Here is a 6000-nt window from a genome sequence, read left to right as displayed (position 1 = left end):
ACGATTCTGATCGAATTTTTTAACGGTGAAAATCATAATCTTCGCCGCTATTTTCGGTGTGGTCCATTTGAGCTTTAGATATAATTCATTTTTTTTTCAAACGCTTTAAAATGATCATGAAAAATGGATAAACGATATGGATGTAATAAATACATCATTGTGGGGCCCATGTAATTTTGATCTCATTTGAGCTGTTCGTACAACTTGGAGCTCAAGGCGCGTCTCCGCTCATCTTTGCACGACACGTATCTATACCAACTCTGTGTTGACGGGACGTAGATTAGATACTGATATGTTAAGTAGAAGTGATGTTACCGAGTTCTGTGGGCCGCACCATGATGTATGTGTTATATCCACACCATCCATCCATTTTGAGATATCATTTTAGGGCATGAGCCAAAGAATGATGCAGATGAAAAGCTGTAATGGACCCCACTACAAAAAACAGTGGGGAGAGTGATTCCTACCGTTGAAACTATCCTAAGGCCCACCATAATGTTTATTTGAAATCCAACCTGTTCAAAAGTTAAAAAAGACACGAAATAGGGGAAAACACAAATATCAGCTTGATCTAAAACTTTTGTGTCCTTTAGAAATTTTTAATGGTGGGTGTCACTGTCCCCATTGCTTTCTGTGTTGGGGTCTACTAGTGCTTTGTATTTAATTCATTCTTTGGATATTGCCCTGAAATGATCCATCCAAGTGGATGGAAGGTGTGGATACAAAACATACATCATGGCGTGGCCCACGGAACTTGGTGACGTCACTTTAGTAGGGACTCTCGTTACTCAACCTATCAGTAGCTAATCCGCGCCCGTGCACGTAACTCAGTGGGCTCGTCTTTGCACGACACATATCTACATAAGCTGGCAGCCGTAAGCTACTGCCTGTGTTGACGTGTTGTGCACGTAACTCAGTGGCTCCTAACGTACTAAGTTAACTCTGTTAGGGCCCATCGTGAATGCATGTGGTTTATCCACGCCATCCATTCGTTCATCCAAATCATTTTAGTGGTTGAACCGAAAATTGATGCATATCCAAAGCTTAAGTGGACCATACCACAGGAAAAAGTAGAAGTATTGATTTCTACCATTGAAAATTTTATAAGGCCCCAATGATGTTTATTTGTTATCCAACCTGTTCATAAGATAAATATTCATAAGAATCACTCCGGATCGGATCCTTTCGGTTTGAATCGGTCCGAATTGACCATGATTCAAACTCGATCTGATGAACGGTCGGATCTGACTGATCCAACTCGAACCGCATCGATCCAGGCCTTCGGTTCGGTTTGAATCGGGTCGATTTGTGCCCAGCTATAGTTATTGGTATGCAAACCTTATATACAATAAATAAGTTTTATCCTAAACATTTATATGGTTTATAAAATACCTATATGATCGTGATATCACTACCCAATACACCAAGGTTGATATACCATTGCCGAGTGACATACCTTAAAGGTGCAATCAGACCTTATAGTGTTATAAATGTTGTTGTGTGCTAAGACGACGGGGTTTTGACGTTTACCTCGTTCGTGCGGATCGACAACCATTTACGTCGGGTAAGTAATAATGCCAGAGAAGATGACGACTCTATCTATTCATCTCTCTCTCCCTCTCTGTCAATGAGAACTCCTTGTTGAAGACGTAGATGGGGAGGAGAGTTGGGGAACTTGTATCATTTTTATATAGCTCGATGTCGACGACGAGTTCTACCTATTGATGGACTCACCACCATTTCCCTTTGCTCCACACTTCTCTCCTGCTGAGGAGAGAAGACCATAATAAAAGAGAACCTTTCTCGCTTATGGTACTCCGTGGGATATAGAAGATAGTGTACATGCCACACTCGAGGACCCCACCTGAAACACATTAATGCGATACTCATCCATTATATTGCCCCAGTAATAAGTGCCTTGAGTGGGACATAAATTTTAACATATATAACATGATGTGCAATATGATGAATAATTCGACATTGCTAGAATCCGTGTGGAGTAACACAATCAGAATGATAAGCCATACCCTTAATTAAGTCTATAGCAATGTTGCAATGAAAACATTAATCTAAGACACCTTCATGCACATGATTCTCCTATAGGATTTGAGCATTTTAAACTGGCAATAAAGAAAACTTAACCCTAGTATTGTTATTTTTTTTATGCCTATAAAAGTTAGAAGATTTTAGATTTTATTAAAATTGTGAATCGTGAAAACTTTATATTTATTAAGAATACCAGAAAATATTGATATTGTTAACTCTTGCCAAATGATTAATGCCATGAAGAACGAATTGAAATTCATATATGGCAATAAGCTTTAAAATATTACTTAATTGTTTTTAAAAATGTTGATTGGTTATAAATGAGTATAAAAAAATCAAACGAGATTTTAAAGGTATTATCGAACGATATACAACCATATTAGTTGCTAAGAAATTTTAATAAATAGAATGATTGATTTTAAGATTTATTTTATTTTAATTTTTAATATCAAATAAGTTGTTTTGAAATTTATAAACAGACAAATGACTTCACTCATACATATTGGAAATCCAATAATTTAAAATTGATTTGGTATATAAATGCAAGCCTTGGAGATTGACATAACAATAAAAAGTCAACATCTATCTACCTTTTCATCATGAATTTGTATGATAAAAAGTATAAAACAATATATCTTTCTATTGTGGAAGTTGTGGAAGCGGAAAATGACATTTTCAATATAAAATTGTCAACTATCTATAAAATATATATGCATGAAGTAATTACATAGGAGAGGACATGATAAGGTCAATCACCACTTTCCTCGATCAATAAATACATTGAATCTATAAGAGAAAATCTCGAATACATAAAAAAAAAGAATTTTCAAGAAGTTTCAATTGATGAATAATTATAAAAATGAGTTAAACATATTTAAATAGTACTAAACGAATTCGAAAATTTATATAATCAAAGAGTTCTAATTGAATAAGGAAATAATTTCAGAAAATAAATGCAAAATTCCATTGCCTATTGACCTGTCAAGTCGACAGGTCGAAACAACAAAAAAGTATCCAAATATTTAAACCAGAAATTATGTAATTTTTGACCTGTTGACCTGATCTATCAATCAGTCGAACTGGATTTTGATTTGTCAACGAGATTTGTTGACCTGTCTAAGTTGACAGAAATTAGCAACAAGCAACCTGGAACAATATTTTGACTTGTAGAACAATATTTCGATATGTCTAGACTGATAGAAATTAGCTATCAAGGAATTTAGAATTTCTGACACAATTTTGACATGTCAACCAAATTTGTCGACCGGTTAAACCATACTAAGTGTGTTCAATCATTTTTAGCTTATTTTCTTCCGTCCATCTCAGCCATAAATGATTCCGTGACTCCTTCCGCATCAAGTAGATGATGATGTATCTAATTTATAAAGTCCGGTTTCTAATGCTTTACGAGACATCTATCTTTTGTTAGAGTTGTGGTACCTATGCATAGCTGTGTAGACCATCTAAATTATGGATCTTGCTATAGATAAAGCACATGTCTAAATTTATAATAATCAAGTAACAATAATCACCCAAGTAATGATCATAAAAAATGAATAGTCAATAGTAATAAATTGTCCAAATATAACAGTAACAACAAGGTAGTTGATATTATTTTCTCAGCCCAAGTTTTGAGCTCCATCTACAATTGGATCATCCATATAGACAAAATAGGTTGTATGCGACTTTGCCGCAAGTATACTTGAAGAGTCAACACTCTCGAATATCAATTTTTTATTCGGTACAAAATGCACAAGAAAGATTCCACAATTAAAACACGCCTCTTCGATCTTGAATGGGAACAAGAACAGGAAGCACCCAAATTTAAACTTTCACAGCGAGGCACAGGGCCTGTTTGGCTGGACCGATCCCTCGGTATTAGGAGGGATGGGATCATGGTGTCCCGGGATAAGCATGACAAGCCAAACAGACCTGGTGAACTTGTCCCGGGGCATAAGCAATCTCATTGATCTTAAAATAATCCACTGACATCACCATCATTACCTTAAAATTGATCCCATCCCTTGGTTGGACGGATTGGAAGGTTAAATCCCAGGATATGCCGGCCATGCCAAGCAGACCCAGTGAAATTGTCCCAGGATAGCATTCCCACGGACCTTAAACCCATCCACTGACACCACCATCATTACCTTAAAATCCATCCCATCCCTCCTAATCCTATGGGATTCGCCCAGCCAAACAGGTCCTAAGGTACAGATGTATCACAACAGAGCACCTGTTTTGCACTAATTGGACCCGTTCTGGCTATCCAGGCCAACCATGAGATGGGCCCCGTAAGGGATGGATCATGCCACCAGGAATTTTGAGTTTGGATGACTATACACATCCCATATATGAATTTTATTCAGGATTGTTTTCACGGTCTTCTTCTCATCATTTATCACTATGCAGCTGATCCAAGGGTTGGGATCGCATGACCAGGACACATTCTAAAACACCTACTCATTCATTTGTGGGCTGCCTTGGATCAACGGTATTGATCACCTGATCATGTGACATACATGTACAAACTGGTGCATTGGAGACAAACTATACTCCATGTTTCCATACATGAACAATCTGAGGGCCCAGTGTGACGCCTGTGGGGTAGCGGAATGTGCAGGCCAACACACCCTCTACGCACCTGAGATGTCAATCGTTCAATAGCCGCCCACTGTACACAATCCCAATGACCCATGATCAGAACCTCTCATCCTTTAGGTCCCACCATGCAGTCAGCGATGAATTTTTTAAGCATGCCTGGATTTTAAGTTCACTCCATTGTTTTTTTTTTTTTTTCTTTTCAGTATGAGCCACCCATAGTGTAGCTGGCTAGATGAACGGTTCAGATCATGGAGGCACTGGGCCAATACAATAAAAACTGCGCACAGCCAATGGCCTAGTTGTCTTCGGCTCCAGCAAAGGTGTATCAAGCGTGAACTGGACTGCGTACTCACTACTGAGTAACTCAGTACGCTAAACTCTGTAGGTCCCACCGTGGTTTATGTATTTTATCCACTCTGTCCATCCATTTTAAAAAATAATTTTAATTAATTAACTAAAAAATGAAGCATATCCAAAGCTCAGTTGGACCACACCACGGGAAGGAGTGCCCTGAACATCTACCGTTGAAAATTCCCTTCATCCATTATCTCTGTGATCCTATGAATAGGTCGGATGACAAGTAAACATTACTGTAGGCCCTAGGAATGTTTCAATGGTGGAAATTATTATTCCAATTATTATTTTTATTTTACTGTGGTGTGGTCAAATTGAGCTTTGGATATGCTTCAATTTTGGGCTCAACACCTAAAACGAGAGCGGAAAAGTAAACGGATGACCACATACATTCACGATGGGATCAACACAGTCTACTCAGCACAATAATAGTGTACGCAATCCGATTCCATCGAGCGCAGTTCCGGACCCAGCCAAAACATAATGATCGGAATGGATGGTGATTTGGGACCATCGACGTGAGCGGTGCAGTCCAATCGAGGATAGGACGGTGATGATGGGGCTGCTCCCTGGGCCCCACCACCTAACATGTTAAAGCAATTAAGCAAGTTGGGCACGCAGTCGCAAATTTCCTACAACTGTTGCAGGGAGACTGTGCAGCAAAAAACTCTGTTAGGCCCATCGGACGCGGATTAGCTACTGACAGGTTGAGAAGCCAGACTGGCTCCTGAAGTGACGTCACCAAGTTTTTTGGGACCCACCATGATGTATGTGTTGAATCCACACCGTCCATCCATTTGGAGATATCATTTTAGAACATGAGACATAAAATGAGTTAGATACAAAGCTCGAGTGAACCTCACCACGGAAAACAGTAGAGAGAGTGACCCTGCCGTTAAAAATTTATGAGGGCAATGAAAGTTTTCGATGAAGCTGAAATTATTATTTTTCCCTTCTTTCATGTTTTTCTTAACTTATAAACTGCTTGGATCTCAG

This window comes from Magnolia sinica, chromosome 5, assembly GCF_029962835.1.
Source record: "Magnolia sinica isolate HGM2019 chromosome 5, MsV1, whole genome shotgun sequence".
NCBI classification, from domain to species: domain Eukaryota; kingdom Viridiplantae; phylum Streptophyta; class Magnoliopsida; order Magnoliales; family Magnoliaceae; genus Magnolia; species Magnolia sinica.
This window is presented reverse-complemented; position numbering follows the sequence as displayed.